Source organism: Etheostoma spectabile, chromosome 20 (assembly GCF_008692095.1).
Source record: "Etheostoma spectabile isolate EspeVRDwgs_2016 chromosome 20, UIUC_Espe_1.0, whole genome shotgun sequence".
Taxonomy (NCBI): domain Eukaryota; kingdom Metazoa; phylum Chordata; class Actinopteri; order Perciformes; family Percidae; genus Etheostoma; species Etheostoma spectabile.
Window position 1 is genome coordinate 23,321,773 of NC_045752.1, and position 20,998 is coordinate 23,342,770.

The 20,998-nt window shown below is 41.5% G+C and overlaps 1 long non-coding RNA gene across 1 annotated transcript in view; it reads right to left on the minus strand.

The window, feature by feature from the left end:
* Positions 1–12,572: 12,572 nt before the first annotated feature.
* LOC116670599 (uncharacterized) overlaps positions 12,573–20,998 on the minus strand; it is an 18,100-nt gene continuing 9,674 nt past the window's right edge. The window contains exon 3 of the long non-coding RNA XR_004327062.1: positions 12,573–12,727. This is a non-coding gene — a long non-coding RNA (uncharacterized LOC116670599). The remainder of the gene's footprint in view (positions 12,728–20,998) is intronic.

Below are 20,998 nucleotides of genomic sequence, written 5' to 3' on the forward strand. Positions count from 1 at the left end.
TGTTAAGACTGGAAAAGCGCTATATAAATACAGCACATTTACATTTACATTTACATCTCTGACTCTCTTTCATATTTTTTTGAAATGACATGTACCGGAAGTAGTTCATGACCTCCTCCTTCTGAATAATACATTCAGACTCGAATACAGCGAAGCGTATACTGCCCCCATCAGTTCCGGAAGACGCGCAGCACCAATGCTCCTAACACAATCAACCATACAAACCTGGAGGACATTATCAAAACATCTGAAAACCTCGACCTGTTGCCTTGATATTCTACAACGGGACTTTCAAAAATGTTTCAAATGTTTGACTTGATCTTCTACAGATTGTGAACACATCTCTCTTTCAGGTATCTTTCCACAGGCCTGAAAACTGCAGTAATCAAGCCACTTTTAAAAAAGAACAAACTAGACAAGTCACTAATGAGCAACTATAGGCCAATATCAAACCTTCCGTTTTAAGTAAAATCATTGAAAAAGTAGTCTTCAACAACTCAACCATTCTTGTCACTAAGCAACAGTTTTGATACCTTCAGTCGGGTTTCCGACCACACCACAGCACTGAAACGGCTCTTGTCAAAGTCTTTAATGACATCCACTAACACAGATAGTGGCAAAATTTCAATTAGATTACTTGATCTCAGTGCTGCATTTGACACGGTCGACCATGACATATTACTAGACCGATTGGAAAACTGGGTAGGACTTTCTGGCTTAGTACTAAACTGGTTTGAACCTACCTAAAGAATAGGGATTACTTTGTGTCAATAGGTAATTATACATCTGAGCGTACAAATAGACGTGCGGAGTTCCGCAAGGCTCCATTCTGGGGCCTCTTCTGTTTAACATCTACATGCTTCCACTGGCTCAGATTATGGAGAAAAACAAAATAAGTTACCATAGTTATGCGGATGACACACAAAATTACATAACCTTTCGCCAGGGGACTATAGTACAATACAAAAACTGACTAACTGCATCAAACAAATTAACGACTGGAGTGCCAGAACTTCTGAAATTAAATGAAGGAAAAACTGAGGTAGTTGTTTTTGGAAAAAAAGAGGAACGATTAAAAGTCTGCGCTCAGGTCAAACAACAATGTTAAAAAACAGACAAAGCCAGAAATCTGGTGTAGTCATGGACTCGACCTGAACTTTAACAGCCACATTAAGACAATTACAAAGTCAGCCTACTATCACCTAAAGAACATATCAAGGGTTAAAGGACTTATGTGTCAACAGGACTTGGAAAAAAAGGTCCATGCTTTCATTCAGTAGACTTGACTACTGTAACGGGGTCTTTACAGGTCTCCCTAAAAAATCAATCAGACAGCCGCAGCTGATTCAGAACGCTGCTGCTCGAGTCCTCACTAAGACCAAGAGACGGATCACATCACTCCAGTTCTGAAGTCTTTACACTGGCTTCCTGTCTCAAAGAATTGATTTCAAAGTACTTTGCTAGTTTATAAATCCCTTAACGGTTTAGGTCCAAAATACATTCTGATCTGCTACTACACTATGACCCCCCAGACCTCTAGGTCATCTGGGACAGGTTCACTTCTGTCCCCAGAGTCAGAACTTAACAGGGTGAAGCAGCTTTCAGTTTCTATGCTCCTCATATCTGGAATAAACTCCCAGAAACCTGTAGATCCGCTGCTACTCTCAGTTCTTAAATCAAGGCTGAAGACCTTTCTTTTTGATGCTGCCTTTCTTTAAATTAATGCTCATTTCTTCTTATGCTGCACTGTAACTTTTATTCTTGTGTTTTATGTGTCCTAATGTTTCTATTTGTTTCTAACTGTCTATCATGTGTCTTATTGATTTTTAATGCTTATGACTTTAACTGTTTGTACTTGTGTTTTATCAGTTTTAATGATTTGTGTAAAGCACTTTGAATTGCCCTGTTGCTGAAATGTGCTATACAAATAAAGCTGCCTTGCCTTGCCTAACACTGGCACTGTTGCTACGGTGCTTCAAAAAAACGGGCATCGTCGGGGTTTTGACATTTTAGAACCGGAAGGTGTCGGTAGTATCGTTTCTCATGAAATGTCTAATGTAGAGGTTTACACTTAGACTCTAACATGCGGCCCTTTGCTCGTGTCATTCCCCCTCTCTCTTCCCTTCCATGCCTTCAGCTGTCCTATATAAATAAAGGCCTAATATGCCCAAAAAGAAAAGGACAGGTAATGCATAAAAATTTATCTTCAAATCGTTTTACTGGTTTCTAACAAGTTCCTTCATTTCTAAATACTGAACATGTCCATAATTTAGCTACCATGGCACTGTTGCGCTAGTTACAACAGGTTTCTTATTTGATTGCCCATGAATTATTTTTTTCCAAAATAAAAGTTGTAATCTACGTAGTTTCATCTAGGTAGCTTTATGTTTCCTATAGCACCTGTTCTACTTATTAATTCCAACTTATAGCTTTGTGGCCCACTTTTATGACACTTTACATAACATAATTGCACCCTTAACTCAAAAAGTCCAACTTCATGTATTTTACATCTTAATTAAAAGCAGAAACCGCATTGCAAGCTTTTTTGATATTACCTTTTTTAATTTAAAACCAAAGCCCCCTTCACTTCCCTGCAGTGGTTCTTATTGTGTGCGCACTGCAACAGAATACATAAGCGGCAGACATTTTATTTCACTCCATGCCACATTCATTTCTTGTGCCTATTCGAGCCAAGTGCTAATCTTTCTGTTCGATTCACATCTTACAACTCCAAGTAGAAACTTTGTTCATCTTTGTAAAAGGGAAAAACTTTATTTCACATCATCATTAGAGTCCCTCCCAGGTTGCTGACCCACAGCAGTTCAGCCTGCATGCGTAAACAACAAGCTTCTAACTGTTTAATTCACTACCAGGGTCTATTAAAGCAATGAACCCTGCTGTTCAAAACACACACACACACACACACACACACACACACACACACACACACACACACACACACACACACACACACACACACTCTCTCTCTCTTTTAGTGTCTCTGTCTTTCATTGCATGTCTTTCTCTCTCTCTCTCTCACACACACACACACACACACACACACACACACACACACACACACACACATACATACACACACCAAATGCTTTCTTGTATTTCATTCACACACACCTCTTTCCTGCTACAGCTTTTTCTCACTCACTCACACACACTCCCTTTCTCCTCAGTTCCCTCCAAGCGTGGCTGGGCCAGATAGGACTTAATTTGTCCTGCCTCTAGATGAAAACATATGCTATGCCTACTCTTTGTAAACAGACTGGGCAATAGAGTAGAAAGAGGAACTTAAGCTTCAGAGAGACGGACTACGGAGACAAGTGTTGAATACAAACAGAGACTACAAAGCAACAATACAAGAGCTGAATCTAAAAGGTTACTGTATACGGCAGCTGAATATAAGTGTGAGGATTGGAGAATTAGCAAATAAGTTGTTTTTTTTGCATTTATTATTCTAGAGACATAGAGGGGAAAGGTTACTTTGGTAAAGGTATGCATTGTTTGTTTGTTTATTTATATATATGCGCACACACACACACATGTACAGTCAAGCCCAAAATTAAAGACTTACAGTTACTTTTATTCAACCACAGTTTTTTCTTGATTAGAAATGACACAGGCGTCTCCCAGAAGATAAGACGATGTACAAGAGGCATCATTGTGGGAAAAATGTGAACAAAAAGTGGCATGTCCAAAAGTATTCATACCTGCCTCAATAATCAATAGAAAAGTGTTTATTGGCTATTACAGCTATCGAATGCGTGCAATAATTTCTGACCAGCTTTTTGCATGTCTCCACTGGTATTTTTGCCCATCCATCTTTAGCGATGAGCTCCAACTCTTTCAGGTTGGATGGTCTCACTGGTATCCCCCAGATCTTTATCTCCCTCCACAGATTCTCAATAAGATTTAAGTCAGGACTCTGGCTGGGCCACTGCAAAACGTTAAGGTTTTTGTCTGCTAACCATTTCTTCACCACTTTTGCTGTGTGTTTTGGCTTCTTCTTGTGCTGAAATGTCCACTGGTCCCCAAAGGCCAAGTTTCTTTGCAGACTGTCTGATGTATTGCTCCTTTTTCATGGTGCCGTTTACTGTGATTAGGTTCCCTGGTCCACTGGCTGAAAAAAAACATTGGGTTCCTGCCACCATGTTTGACAGTGGGGATGGTGTTCTTAGGGTTGACGGCTTTTTCTTTTTTATACCAAATGAAGGCTACATCATTGTGGCCAAACAATTCAATTTTTGTTTCATCCGACCATAAGACAGAAGACCAGAAGTTTTCTTCTTTGTCTAGATGAGCATCTGCAAAGGCCGAGCGGGCTTTTGTGTGCCTTATCTGATGAAGTGGTGTCTTCTTTGGTCTGCGTCTGTTGGACTGTCTGTCTTGAGATGTTGCCACCAGCAGAGCCCATTAATCAGGATGGGCTTGGTGATGATCCTCTCTCACTATCCTCTTGGCCAGCACAGGTGTAACCTTTGGCTTCCAACCACGTTCTCTGAGATTTTTCATGGTTTTTTAATAATGATTTACACTGTAGCCAGTGGAACTTCAAAACATTTAGATGGGGTCTTATAGCCCTTTCCTGACTTGTGAGCAGCCGCAGGTCCTCAGTGAGTTCCTTTGTCTTAGCCATGACTGTCCACAAACCAACAGCAGAGAGCTTCTTTTTTTTCACCTGTTGAGTTGATTAAAACGATGAATCAGGGTAATTAGGATGCTGTAGAACAGCTTGGACTATTTGGAACGGTATAGAGCTTTGGATTTTCCCATAGACTGTGATAGTTTGCAAAGGGTATGAATAATTTTGTACATGCCACTTTTTGTCCAAATGTAAATAAAAGAATGCCTGTGTCATTTCTAATCAAGAAAAAAGTTGACACAGACCCAAGATTCAAAGACGATTCAAAGACAAAGACCTGGAATTGCATCTGTTGCAGAAGGTTGATTTAAAACGTTTCATAAAACAATCCAAATTGAAATTGTAGCATGTAAACAATGAAAGTGATTACTTTCTGACTGCGTTCTTTCTGTGTATGCAACATACATCTTGATGTATATGTGTGGGGACAGCTTTTCCTGCTACAGCGTTCCAACTGTGGTCAGTCACAAAGCCCAGGGGAGACACATTTCTTTGTCTAAAGGGATGTAATCGGTGCTCGCTCCAAAGCTAACACCCGTTATTCTACTCAGTAGCTGGGAAACAAGTCACAAAACTGCAAACTCTGCTGTTCATTCACTTGATATCTTATGATCTCCTCCCTCCCGACCACTCGCTCTCTTCCGCTCACACTGCAATCGTCGTCTCTCGCTCCACTCAACTATTGACTGTTATCCCTAGAGCCACTAGGATGGCTAAAGCACCATTTGGAAAACTGGAAATCTTAATTGGTCTATCACAGGGGTATTTGATTAAAATTCAAAGAGTTCTAGTTACCAAAATTTCCTTCTTCCTCTCCAAATCACAGAAATGGGCCTGTGACTGCCCTGCCAGTAGTTTGAATATTAGCTTTAATGGAGTTGGTGCCATTCTCATGCGCATGTGTAGGCGCTCCCTGTTGAATGTGCAAAGGTGCTAAATTTTAATAATGTTGAGAAAGCCACAGCTGTAAGTTGATCCAAAAATGGTCAATGTGTAGTGCTGCTTTGGTTAGACCAGGGAAAACAGACTCAGACGCATTCTGTAGCCAGAAAGTAGCAGTTCTCCTACACTGTTCTTCTCTCTAGAAAACTGTCTATGCACATCAATTGATCTGATTGGCTCAACTGAGTGACGGTATTGTTGTATTAACTGACTTAGCTGTTTCCTCTGTCTATAGCAACGAGCGTCAGGGGAAAAAAGACAATGCACCGTAAAGACTATTATTTATTCTCATTAATTGGTCGGAAATTGGTAATGGGTCCGGATAGAACTAGTCATTTTTAAATTCTTAAAACACAACGTTACTTGTTTTTCTACCAGGAGATGCAATTCTCCCGGACCTGATGGGGGAAGTATACACCTACAAGAGTGTCCGTTTTCAAAACCGCATTCTTTACTAGCAGAACCTTCTGATTTGGCCAAAATGTAGCATGTACTATGCAGAATGCAAACAAAAGCAAAATCTGCAGTTTACCAAAAATACCTGGATGTCAGACCAATTCAGAGAAAATCTCCAGTATGCCTCGGACCAATCTATCTTGCCTACTGTATCCCACAATGCAAAGCGATGCAACAATCACAACAACCGCAAATTTTTTCTCTGCCATTTCATCACTAAATTCACTTTCTTATGTGAAAAATCAACTATGTAGAGCTGAAATGTGGACCGTTTTATGATAATGTTTGGCTAAATGCAAATTTGTTGCGACAGTGTCGGAGATCAGAAGTTCCAGTCTGACGTGACAGCTGGCATGTGCTTGCCGGTCGGCCTGCCCACCTTCACAGACCCCACTATGAGCTGGCTGGAGACTCGCGGACAAGAGGCGTTTATTTCCTCAATCATTTGTTTAAATAACACAACACAAATATCCATTATACGACCTGTGGTTTTTCGAAGTTATAAAGCTCCACAAAGGATTGCGGGCACACACACATACATTTGATTTAATATTTAAGTTTTAGGCCTTTATTTTGATAGAACAGCTGAAGACATGAAAGGGGAGAGAGAGGGGGGAATGACATGCAGCAAAGGGTCGCAGGTCGGAGTTAAACCTGTGGCCGCTGGGTCGAGGAGTAAACCTCTATATATGGGCGCCCACTCCACCACATGAGCTACCCAGGTGCCCAACTAGGGTTTGTTTTATTTGCTTTTTCACATAAAGAAAGATGTAAGAAATTTTCAGTTTGTTAAATTTTCAGCATTGTATCAAGTAAACAAACAAAAAAATCCTAATCTTTTTCGTTTGCAACAGTGGTATGAGTTATTTTTTGCCCGGTGTTTTGAGAGCTTGTTCAAAGGATTAGCATACTGCAGAAGATTTAACCATTACTGCTTACTACTTATAAATGCAGTAAGCAGTAGGCACTGCATAACGCAGTTGTCCGCAGTATGTAAAAGGTGATTTTGGCTGCGGGTCGAGAAGACTTGACGTTTTTTCCAGATTACATATAAATCACGCTCTCCTTGCCCCCTCCACTCAACCCCTCCACTACACACCAAAACAGTGCTGAAAGAGTGACATTTACCATTCGACATTAGAATCATAAGATAACCATGTGGTCTGCATGCAGATATGATTTCACATAAACAAGTAAAGGAATTATATAAAAATATAAAAATATGTATTGCATTGAAAAAATATATTGCGAGTGTAATAATTGGAAGAAAAAAATGTCTAAACTGTCAATCTTAAGATAACTTAACCATTTGCATTCAGTAGAAAGGCTTCATTTCAACAGTAGATGCCTCAGAAAATTTTTTTCTTCTTTGTTTGCATCCTCTGAGTCCAACTCTCTGGAGCTCTGAATTACAGCACTAAAAAAGATTGATGTTACAAATGTCTTTTTTTCCTGTCTTAATATATTTCCTTTTTCCCATCTAGACCATATGATCTAGACTTCTTTATGTGTCCTGTTTTCATGTATACTGTTTTTTCCTGCTCTTGTATCTTTCACTATTGCCTCTTCTTATCTATCTTTAACTATTCATCCATCCATCCAACCATCCATCTTCATCCGCTTATCTGGTATTGGGTCGTGGGGAGAGCAGCTCTTTAACTAACACTTCTAAAATCTATACTCTACATACATTGAAGTATGTGTGTAGGTTTCTATACTTCAGTAATCAGTGTTGTATATGGTAGATGGGAAATGGACTGCATTTTTATAGGGCCTTTCTACCTTACCAGACCAAGCGCATTGAAATGTGCCTCTCATTAACCCATTCACACACACATTTTTACACCAATGTTGGTGGAGCTGCCATGCCAGGAGACATAGATCATATATGATACATAAATCAATAACTCACAATGTATGTTGTGATCACATCAACCCAACACAACGTGCCCTATTGCTTTTTGTAGAAGTTCATCAAGTATGGCAATATGAAAGTGATACACCCATTCCAATTTAAAATTCTTTTTTCAAAGAATCATCACTGTTGCATTTAGCATCTTTAAGATACACTGTTTAGTGCACCCCCCACCTTAACTGGCAGTGAAAAGACTTTGTGGTTGTTGACACGTCTGACGGAGGGAGGGGTATTCTAGGAAGGCTTTTTCCTTGTAGCCTGTGATTGTGTTGGCTGCCGGCCATCCATGCTGAGCCTGAGTCATTGTTGGCAAACTGGCTCTTCACCCTGACAGCCTTGTCGAGCTGGCTTTTGACCAGGCATTATTAATCTCGGTTTCCCTTCCCATGTGCCTGCATCTTGAATTTCCACAGGGTCCTGCCCTCCGCAGTAAACCATGACCCAAAGCCGATCGACTCCGTTATGGTTCTCTTCGGTGGGCAGGTAACAAAGGAAGACAGGCGGCACAGGAAGAGATCAGAGAGGAGAGAGCATGTGCAGGTGTGAAAAAGCTATCATAACCACATCCCTGTCTGTAGCGCAGAGGCCAGGTTTTTTTTCCGTCAGAGAAAACAAAAAATCTCAAAAGCAGCAAAAACAACATGTGGGGTTTAAGCCAGAGCCAGAATGTCGCGCCTACCATAACCTCCCTGCCCACAGTCGCCCCTTTAGAAAATCAAGGGTGGGATCAATGCTGTTAGCAGGCTTCCAATTTTTAGCTGTTATAAGCAGTCTCAACATGTATTTCATGAGGTAGCCATAACACAAAATGTAACTGGGTGCTTTTATCTGATGAATGTGAATTATAAACTGGTGGTGTCATATATTGTTCCAGTGTTAAAACAATGGCGTCACATTGTCCATTTCTTATGCTGTCTATGGTTTTTACCACTTTTACTTCCCGGTCTTTGCCTTCACGCCTTGTGTGATCATTTTCCCTCGCCACAGTGTGTTCATTCATTCATATTTATTATACAGGAAAGTTCAAAAAACGTCACAGGCCGTTAAAATGGCACTTCAGCAAACCATCGGTAAAATGTCAGCTCACAAATGTTTTAGTAACCTGGCTATGTAGCCTAGCTGCCTTGCAATGCTCACAATGAAATGCATTGTCAGATCATGCTAGTGGTTGACCTGTTGGCTAGTTGAATAATTTTGAGTGGTTAAACTACCATCTAAAGTTGTGTATCTGCCCTGTTTAAGTTTGTGTGACATTAACAATACAATCTGTTTTGACACAAGTGTCAACGTTTGGCAACAAAAACATGTAATCAAACAAATGCACAAGTAGCCTAGCTGCTTGGCTTTACAATGAAATCCAATGTCCGAACATGGTAGCAATTGGCATGGTGGCTAGCTGAAATGTTTGAGTGTTTAAACATATACAGTGGTCTATTTAGTGGTGTATGTGCCCTGACTACGTGTGTGTCCTACCAAACAAAATTTGTGTTGATACAAGCACCAATGTTGTTGAAACATTTAAATCCCATACACATTTTCATGATACATTTCTGATAACGTCCGCCATCTGGGTCAGGCTTCCAAATTGAATAAAGTTTAACTTTAGTCTTCGCTTGCCTCGGCAATACACTCATCTCGCCCAATCAGGGCAAATTTCGTCTCAATTCAACCGCAATAAGAGCGAAGTGAAATGTCACTGTGTGGAACCCTACCCTTATTCCCAGTTCACAGTATTTCTCCTATCTCCTGACAGTTTTCCTGTCTTCCCTGTGTTTCTGACCTCTGCCTGTTTTCTGGATACCGCTGCCTGTGAGTTTTCTGCTTGCTTCATACCTGGTCGGTTTAAATCACCTGTGAGTTGTGCATTTGTGGGTCTATCTTCATGTGACGTTTGATGGCTGTATGCTCAGCCAACACTGGTTTTTCAGAGCGAAACGCCACTCTGTCATGTTTTGAAATGTGAAAAGCTGTTGAGGAGTTAATCAGCAGCTCAAGTGAGCCTGAACAGAACCAATTTGAATGCTATGTGATATCTACAGCTTTAAATTAAATGTTCTTCACTAAATGTAATTCCTCTTCCTTTGTAATTACCAGAGTGGTGGAAAAGACTTTTACAAAAGTGTAGCTATTACGGAAAGTGAGCTACAGCAAAGTCTGGTTAAGTTAACTACAAGCAAAACTGATAGAGCACTTTTTTTTATAATTAAGCCAAATTATAACAAGACCTTTTCTCCTTTTGGAACAGAATTACTTGAAGAATGGATGCTTTAATTAAAGTGTTGTGATTTGTTTTTTTGTGAGGGTTTTTCTTTTAATTTTTCCAGTTCTATTGAAATCTTTCCCAGCTTGAAGACCGGTGAGCAGTATGTATACAGTGCTGATTGACAGAGCACTTAGTCTCTGACAAGCGCAGTTAGTTAGGATTCCAGATGGTAGGTGTTGTTACGTAAAGGGCCACTTACATCACATTAGCTGCATTTGTCAACTATACATGCTATACATATGCTTGTCAGTAAATAAGGTTTTTCCATCAGCACGGTGTTGTGATAAACTCCTAATTGTTATTTAGACGTGATTAGGCAGATTTCTTAGTGACTGTTACTTTCATATTCTGTTTGTAACAGGGTCTTACTTATGAAACCTGACGTACCAGATGGTTTGTTGACACAGCCATCATTGGAAACTGTTTGAAAAAGAGTAGGCACTTCCAAAAGTATTCCTGGCATGTGATTGGATGACTCATCTGTCATGTCCGCCATTGTTGTTTTGAACATTGGTAGTATTTTGTAACCCCATCCACAATATTTTCCGAAACCTAACATTCCCGTTTTTGTGTTCCATGTCAGTTAACTGACGTCCCAACCCCAAGCGTCAAAAAGGGACGCCAAGAGACCCACAACACGCGACTAAATATGTCCAAGTGTAACCTTTTGACACACTGGGAGTGAGAATGTGTTGAAATAAGGCCTAGTCCATGCATACACGGACAGGTATTTGTATAAACTGAGTTTTTCCTTCTTAGATAAAAAATAAATAAATCTTGTCCACGCAAGCAATGTTTAAAAAAAAAAATGCTGCCAAGAGCATGCCAAACAACCCTGACCCTTAAGCCATGTTGGCCATGGTTATATCCATGTTGCCCATGTTTATATTCATCCCTCTCTGAGAGAGAGCAAGAGCGAGAACGAGAGAGAGAGAACGTCTCGGGTCACGTATGTAACCCTTGTTCCCCGAGATAGGGGAACGAGACACTGCGTCGGTGACGACACTATGGGAAACGCCTCTAGCATGACAGGGCTGATTGCAAATGACAACTATTCCAATCCTATTGGTCTTGGTGAGAACGGTAGCATGTGACGGCGTAACCGTAGGGGTATATAGGCACGCCGGCAAATAGCTCATTAGCTCTTTCTATGAAGCAAGGCACTCCAGGCAGAGCGAGGTGCGGTGAACCGACGCAGTGTCTCGTTCCCCTATCTACGGGAACAAGGGTTACATACGTAACCCGAGACATTTCCCTTCCAGGGGAACTCGAACTGTGTCGGTCACGACACTATGGGAACGAAATACCCACTAACCCCGCCTGCCCTAGCGTGCAAGCGACCTGTGGGCACAACTAGGAGGAGACCTAGTGTCGGGAGCGGAGGGAAGGTCCAGACTGTAGTACCTGAAGAAGGTGTGAGGAGTGGCCCAGCCAGCCGCATCACAAACCCCCTGGAGAGACGCTCCAGAGAGGAGAGCCGTGGAGGCCGCAACGCCTCTCGTGGAGTGAGCCCTCACAGCCATAGGTGAAGGCAAACCGCGCACCTTGTAGGCCAGGAAGATGGTCTGAACAATCTAGTTGCTGATGGTATGTTTGGAAACACACCAGCAACTGGTCTGCCTTCCTTCACCTGGAGGACCTCAGAGAGAAGATACCCAGCGCTCTGACAGGGCAGAGCAAATGGAGCCTCCCGTCCTCCGCCGTCACATGAGGGGGGGGATGAAATGCCTGACTGATGACTTGACTACTTTTCATTCAACAAAGTAACCTACATCTTCATAAGCACCACCTTAAGGTTCATCAGACCATAAGCTTGGGCATTTGTGTTCTTAAAGTAGCGAAAAGATAAACAGTGCATATCATGTAACCTTCCTAACAAGACTTGTAGCTTTTTTTGTCTGCATTGGCAGACAAAAACTCATTAAAGACTTCTTCAAATAGATTAAAGCACAGGGCCGCTTTACCCGTGAAATGATTTTTGTATGTATATATATAGCTTGTTTTATGATTCATTAGGAGAATACCGTTCTGTTAATGTATAAATGGCAGTTTTTTTGAAGTTTTTAATGTGTCAACTCTCACTGATTCTTGCTGCGTCATTACATGGCGTTAGTAGTTTTAAGAAGTAGGAGTAGGTAGGCTATACACATCCAGGGGAACAGGGGGTATTGGTGATCTTATATAGTGAGCCAGTATGGGCCAAGATGCCAGGGACGATCTTTGGGTCCAAGTCCGTCCCTGCTGGCTCCCTGTGTAATTCTGTTTCCTGGTGTTCTAGCTTGTGTGGCTAAATTTTGAGGATGCTACATCACTGACGTTCATCCAAGGACCGTGTTGAGGATCATCCGAATTCCTCCAAGAACTGAGTCCTTCGTTCAGAAAACTTCCCATTGACGGCAAAGGATGCATATGTGTATCTTTCACTCTCCCAAATCACCCACAATCCTATGTGCACGGCTTTGCCGGCTCGATAAAGAAATGTAATGGCGGACCTAAGCTAAAGGCAAAATAATAATTTAAATGGAAGTATCTTTAGTGTTTGCTGTATATTTGTTTTCTCCGGTAATCGGTTACATCAATGTAAAGCTAAACGCTTGGTCCAAATTGCTATAATAATTAAGTAGATACATTTGTTTTGGTGGCCTTTTCATCTCTTTTCTTATGCTGCTACTGTATATGCGTATTGTTAGTAGAGATTTAGAAATTGGTGTTTATCAGTTGTTACTGCAGGATAGGAGGTAACGTTGCACTTTGTTAACTTCACTAGTAACGTTAAATGAAGGCTAAAATATATGAGTAGTTACCCATATACAAAGTATAACGTTCCATCCTAACGGTAAACATCCTTTTCTTGTGTTTGCTGTCTTTTAACAGGAACTAAGGAACAAACGGGGGCGGTCACTGAGGACGGGAAAGCCAAAGAGAGACGTTGAATAGATCATTTGCTACATTAGAGATTGGCATTCTAAAAATAAGTGCATTAATTTAACTGGTTTGTCCGTGTCATTAAGTTCTTGGGTGTGTGTATATATAATATAAACTGTTTTTCAATGTCTATTTTTCCATCAATTTGTGACTTGAGCACAGGGAGCTTCTAACTGAATAATTGTATTCATATACTATCTGTTTAATAACCATTAGTTATGCAAAGACATTAACGAAATGTGTTTCTTCATTTTAACATTTATTCAAACATTACTATATACTGTACACACAAGTATGTTCAACATGAAGCAGCGATCAGACACACAGCTGATGATGGTGTTGCTTTAAGACTGCAGACAGAAGAAGAAAGCTTTAGGTTAGTCCTCCAACCTGTCCTGGTAACATCAGGTTACCCCAGTAGTCATCCAACTTGTCCTATTACCGGTATTGCACTGTGTATATATATATATATATATATATATATATATATATATATATATATATATATATGTGTGTGTGTGTGTGTGCGTGTGTGTGTGTCCCTCAAGATTTTTTGCTCCACTATGACTCCCAAGTCATTATGCTCGGCCAACACTCAGATATTGGGAATCATGGACACCGTTCACCAGTTCTTCAACATGACCTAAGTGGGAAAACCATCAACCACAGCTTCCAGCTCTGTTTCCACCTGATTCCTTACCTTCCCAAGCTGTACCCTTAAATAGCTTTCAACCATGTGAACCTTTAGTGCCTGCTACTGAACGCTATAGCCGGACGTTTAATAATATTTTAATAATTTATACAGTTTATTGATCTCCAGTGGGGAAATTACAATTAACACTCTGTTTTGTTTTGAGATCACTACACATAGGCCTGAAATACACACACACACACAGACAAAAAAAAGTAAGTAGACTGCTAGTGCAGGACCAGCACCCTGAGCAGACTCGCGGGGTACAGTGCCTTGCTCAAGAGCACCTAGCAGCACCCAGGAGGTGAACTGGCATCCTTCCAGCTACCAATCCACACTCTGTACTTTGGTCCGTACTGGACTCGAACCAGAAACCCACCGGTTGCCAACCCAGAATGCAAATCATTCCTGACAAAGACTGGGGAGTAGCTTTTTGGAACAGCCCGCTAACTACCTATGGCACATACCAACAATTTGTGGCCAATATAACCACAGTTTTTGATCACCCCGTAACTAGCAGTGATACCAGTAAGCGCCTGCCAAGTTTACGTCAGCGAGCTCAAAGTGAAGCTTATTACTTAGATGAGCTTAGAACGTTAGCAGCTGAGCTCGGGTAGGATGACAGGGCTTTACAAAGCATCTTCTACAAAGGTTTCAAATGAAAATGTCAAGTACTGTTTAGTGGGTCGGTCTGAATCTAAGAATCTGCAAGACTTAATCTTTTTAGCCATTCACATTGACAACAGTTTAAGAGAGAGACGTTGAAGAAGAGCAACCAGTTCACCTACCTTAGCCAACCTGCCTAACCAGCTCAGTTCTTCGGGTTGAAATCAGTTGATCTTTTGCCTGTGTTAACTCTGCTTTCGTGCTTCACAAGGAGGAAGCCATGCAACTGAATTGTCTTACCCCTGCTGAAAGGATCCGACCGTTTAAGGAGAGACTCTGCGTATACTGTGGAGAGAATGACCAACGGTCCTCCTGTCCAAACCATTTAAACTCCCAAACTCTCATGATTTGTGGTTCCCAATATTCCCTGTAAATGCATCAACATAAATGTTGTACTGTGTGCGAGACAGACTGAAGGGGCCAAAGCAGCCAGCTTTCAAGCTGGAGGACAAAGGTCCAGTACATTTACTAGCAGTTCCCCTGATCTTTTGTCTGTTGGCTCAACTGTTACCTGGTCAGCTAACGCCCCCAACAACAAGTAGTCCTTTGTGGGGACCCGCCTGGCCATTTTCCTGGAACCTGTGGAGGCCGTAGACTGGGAAAAGTTTAACATGGCTCCCGTCTTCATTCCACACTGCAACCTCTCTTCGGCCCAGAGTCGTTGCTGTTCAGCAGTCCAGCGCTCAAGCTGTGCAGTGGACCAGAGTCCTTGGTGTTTTGGGGTCCAGAGTCTCAGCGGACCGTTCTCCCAGAGACTCTGCCAGTGCCCAACGTCCCAGAGACTCCGGTCCTCTGGATGCAAGGAAGTAAGCCACGTGTTGGAATTGTTTGTTGGACAATGGACGCCATTACCACATGGTTGACGCCACAAACAAAAGACACTGATTCACTGGGCACACTCTGGAGAGCGCACTGCACCCTGGACACAACACCCCTTTGCCTCTTTTACTGCACTATTATACTACATATATATATATATCTTCATCTTTGCCTTTATTAAATCTCTTAAACATATATCCTGTGTCATGTCTGCTTTTGGACCCACCTCCAGTGCCTTTCCATAACAGATCCTTTTAGATGTCCTCCCTCCTTTGCCTTGGCATTGTCCCAAAAGGTAATAACTGCCCATGAAAACCAAGCCAACACGCTGTGAAATTAGGTTTAAATCATGTGCAAACGAGGAAGCGTTCTGCTTTGTGCTATGAAACAATCTGTTTCAAGAAAGAAAGAATTTCTGCCAAATGTGACTTGTTGGCAGACAGGTCTGTGTGCTAATGAGAGCGGTTATTAATTAATTTTGAAATGCTATAACAAGTAACTCTCAGGAAATATTAGTCTGTACAGAATCATTTTTTCTGTATCTCATTTAACCCGCCTTTTGCTTTACCACTCTTTCTCTCTTGCACCTTAACTTCATAAATAAGATGTCTGCCTGCACCTAATCTCTCCATTACTGAGTCTATTTTTTCCTTTTACACTTTTCTTTAAGTCCCTCTTTTTTCTTTCTGGTATTTATTTACAGTACTTTTTCTCCTCTCTCTTTATTTCTCTGTCTAATCTGTTTCTCTCAGGACTATGGAGTTATTTCAGTGCCAGTCATCCAGTCTGAGGGGCAACAAAAGGGCCTGGGAGCCTGAAATCGATTACTCTCTCAGGCGGAGAGTACAGACACCTTCTCTGCTGGTATCAACCTCTTCCATTACTGACAATCCTCTTTCTCTCCTCTTCTTTCGCTAAACCTATTAATCCATCCACATCTGTCTCTCCATTTTTGATTTTCTTCTATCACCCATATTGCCCATTCTCTCACCTTTTCTCCCCTTATTTTACTTCACTTTTCACAGTCAATATTAATTTCAAGTTTGTACCTCAGTTCAATACTAAAGTCAATTCATGACGTCATTATCCTAGCGTTGTACAAGGAGTGAAAGCAGAGCTGATGGAAAATCTGCTCAACACTGGAAAATAAATTGGAGACAGTGGTGAGATAGCTCCAGGAACTTCTTGGGAAGAAAAAGAAACCAAAAAACTATTAACTCCTTAGAATTTTGCTCGTCTTTGCACTCTGTCAAACGCACACACACTCACACACGCGCTGTCATGCAAACTCACTGTTCCCATCACCTATAGGCAGCTTTAGCTTGCTACCTGGTCTGTTGGTCTACAAGTGTGAAAATTACTGTAAAACCCAGCACACACATCCCTGACATACTGTAGGCTACAATATTGGTTCTCACTTCTCAACCTTTTCTAGTAGCGACCCCTATAAATAATGAGGTTGGTGTTTGCTAAAGCCCCCCCAGCCCCTAGCCTTGCCCAATGTGCTCTGGGCTCTGTTGATTTTTTTATGCATTTGTGACCTTCCCCACCCTTCGCCCCCCGAACTGCATTTAGACCCATTTCTGTTTTACACATGAGCTTTGAACATAACACATGGAATGTACCAAACTCACACAGTGATGTAAAACCATTTCCCAGTCTAGAATATGTTTTTTAATTTTTTTCTCCCAACCACCTGGCGACCCCCCAGAAACTATCTCACGACCCCCAGGTTGAGAAGCACTGGGCTACAGTCCAATGTCCTCACCTCAGTGCACAGGCTTGCTTTTGTCTTTGACTTCCAGACCATAGAACTGCAAGGTACATTTTACATGTAGGATATTTGTCATGGTTATATCTTTCTGTTTCCTGTTTAATTTTGAAGTTTTCCTCCCTAGTCTTGTCTTACTTCCCGTCTTGTGTTTTCCCGCCTGTTCAATTGTTCTGCCTCACCCTGATGTTTGTCACCTGTTGTATCATCTGTCGCTCTTGTATTTTTTTAAAGATTTTTTGGGGGCTTTTCCCTTTATTATAGTGGATAAACATTTAAGGGGGAGAGAGATGGGGGATGACATGCAGCAAAGGGCCGCAGGTTGGATTCAAACCCGTGCCGCTGCAGAACTCAGCTCTTACTGGGTGAGCTAGAGGCCACCGCTTGCCTCTTGTATTTAGTGTCTGTGTGTCCCTTGTCGATTGTCAGGTCACTGTATTGTCTCTGGCGGAGTGCTATGTATTAGTCTGCTTGTTTTGTCTCCATGTTGCTGATTCCCATTCTTCTTTGATACTTTGTTTTTGGATTACCTTGCCTGCTGTGTTTTGTTCACCTTTTGGGCGGGACAAACCATCTCCAATGAAAAAAGAACTCTCTACAGAGTTCCATGATACCTCACACAATGGTCTACATCAAACGGGTAATTAGTTATAAAAAGCGGCGTGGCTTTAGCATAGGAGGCGGGCCAAACCAACCAAAATGACCAATGACAGAGAAACTCTGATGAGTTCAATGATACCTCCCACAAGACTGAACATTAAACAGTTCAAAAGTTATAAAAGGGGAAGTGTCCTGAGTTCATGGTAATGGTTAAAGTATAGGGGACGGCTCAGTGTCACATGTAGACCACATATACGTTTCATGTAAATTGGATGATGTTTGTCACATAAGGCTGATATCCTATGACCAAAAATCAATTTTGGCCTAAAAATGTCCTCAGGCTTGGACTCTTGTCAATCATAAGAAATTTTGGCCAAATTGGACAATGTACACTAAAGTAGCTTGGATCCAAGCTGTGCACAGTAAGGTTGGGACGCTGGTAACCCCAACTGAGGAAGTAATAGGGCGGTGCAAGGAGCACTTTGAGGAACTCCTAAATCCAGCTAATACTCTGACTCTATGTCAGAGGCAGAGCTGGCGGAGGATAAGGGATTCTCGTCAATTTCCCTGGTGGAATTCACTGAGGTAGTCAAACGCCACAGTGGCCAAGCCCCAGGGATTAAGGAGTGGCAGACCGGGGTGGTGGTTCCCCTGTTCAAAAAGTGGGACCAGAGGGTGTGTGCCAAATACAGGGGTATCACACTTCTCAGCCTCCCAGGTAAAGTCTACTCCAAGGTGCTGGAAAAGAGGATTTGGCCGATAGTCGAACCTCGGGTTGAAGTGGAACAATGGGGATTCCGTCCTGGTAGTGGAACAACAGACCAACTCTTCACTCTCGCAAGGATCCTGTAGGGAGCCTGGGAGTATGCTCAACTACACTACTACATGTGTTTTGTGGATCTGGAGAAGCTGTATGCCCGGGTCCCACAGGAGATACTGTGGGAGGTGTGCGGGCGTATGGGGTCATTGCAGTTTGGTGGGCTGGGGATCTCTTCGCTGCGCTTTGCAGATGATGTGGTCCTGATGGCATCATTGGCCTGTGAGCTTCAGCACTCACTGGATCGGTTTATGGCTGAGTGTGAAGTGGCTGGGATGAGGATCAGCACCACTAAATCTGAGGCCATGGTTCTCAGCAGGAAACAAATGGAGTGCCTTCTTCATGTAGGGAATGAGTCCTTACCCCAAGCAAAGAAGTTAAAAACCTTGGGGTGTTGCTCTGGAATGAGGGGACAATGGAGCGGGATATTGGTCGGAGAATCAGCGCAGCGGTATTACATTCAATTTATTGCACCATTGTGACAAAAAGAGAGCTGAGCCAGATCGCAAAGCTCTCGATCTACTGTTCAATTTCCGTTCCTACCCTCACCTATGGTCATGTAGGTTGGGTCATGATATAAAAAACAGGGTAATAAAATGACAAATTCTGGGATCGGAGAAATGCTCAGGGTTGTTTGAATTTCTTTAAATCAATCACAATTGTCTTGGGGGGCATTAATCTCCGGAGGCAGTAACGGTGGCTCCACAAAAAAAGTTTGCAAAAGAAAACCCCATACTATAGAATATTAAATAAAGTTAACTGTTCACACAATATAGTAACATGAGCTATTTAAATTAACTGGAAACATTGGGAAACGTAATTTGCTCTAGTGTATCGCTGTGTACTTTATTCACAGCAATCCTCTCCAGTCAGTTCCAAAATGTCCCAGTTAGGTAGTAAAAGCCGTAAACATATTCTTTATAAATTTTACAATCATTCACCAAAAGAAATTTCCAAATTATCTTAAAAACCTGCCATTTTCAAAACATCACACAAAAAAGTACTAAAAACACAAAGCTCAAGGATCAGTAGTTATTAAATATCCAAAATAAATTATTGGTTGCTAACAATCTTCCAAGGAACCCACATGTATAATCTGTTGGAGGCCCTTTCTGCTGCACAGTTACTGTAATTATTATAATTTACAGCTAGCCGAGGGCCTGCAGTCAGGCATATACTGGTGAACTAATCTTCTTCTAGTCACTGTTATGCTCCTCCAAGATTTATGATTTTATCAAATCATTGTGGTCACAAGAACCACCAAGACACTAGTGTCTATCAAAGTTGAACTTTTCTAAGCCTCAAGCCATTTGGGTCACACTGTGTCAATTTTTATGTCAATTATTTTGACAGGGATCTGGTTCATGACTTGAAATTAAATTAAATTTATTCCCAGAATATCATGTGTAGAGAAAAGATGTAAAAATGATTTATAAGTGAATTTGTTCTTTGAGATTTGAGTTCACGAAAACCTTCAAGCCACACCCTGATAGGCTGTAGATTATGGATTCATCCAAATCCTAAAATAATCTCTTTATAATAATAATAACTGTGTTTACAACTCACTTCCTCTCATATGCAGTGGCGATCTTAACACCTTAAATATTTGGCAATGCTGCCAATTCTGCAAACACACACACACACACACACACACAACACACCACACCACACACTATCATGTACATAGGTTTTGTTGGGTTCAATATAATAGCAGTCCACCATCACTAACCTCATAACCATATTTTTTGGTAATAGTGATATTTCTACATGGCAAATAATTTACTAGTAAGTATTGTAGAGTCATAGAAAACCAACAGACCCAAAAGTCATGACATGCATGCTGCTCAGTCTGTGTAATTGAATCTGTAATTGAAAGAGGCATGTTCAAAATAATAGCAGTGGTGAGTTCAATTAGTTAAATGATTGATTCTGTGAAGAAAAAGGTGTCAATTATGACCCATATTTAAGGAAGGAAGCAAATGTTGTGCATGCTGGTCATAGTGTATTTCACAATGAAATACTCGTTCCAGACATTGCTCTGAGGAACGGTGGACTTTGATAAAAACGTTGATTGGCAAGGGGAAAACATATAAAGAAGTGCAGAAAAATATAGGCTGCTCAGCCGAAATGACTTCAAATGCCTTGAAATGGCATCCAAAGCCTTAACAACGTGGGAAAAAAACAGTCAACTACCATTGGAATGGACAAAAATAGCAAAGGCTCAACCAATGATCAGCTCCAGGGAAATCAGAGAAGACTTAAAGTTACCTGTGAGTACTGTTACGATCAGAAGAAGGCCATGTGAAGCAAAGCTACCAGCTAGAAGCTCCCCCGCAATGTCCCATTGCTGAAAAAAGACATGTACTGAATAGGTTGAAATTTACCAAAGGAGAAATGGAGCAACATTCTGAGGACAGATGGGAGCAAAATTGTTCTTTTTGGGTCTAGGGGCCGCAGACAGTTTGTCCAACGACCCCCA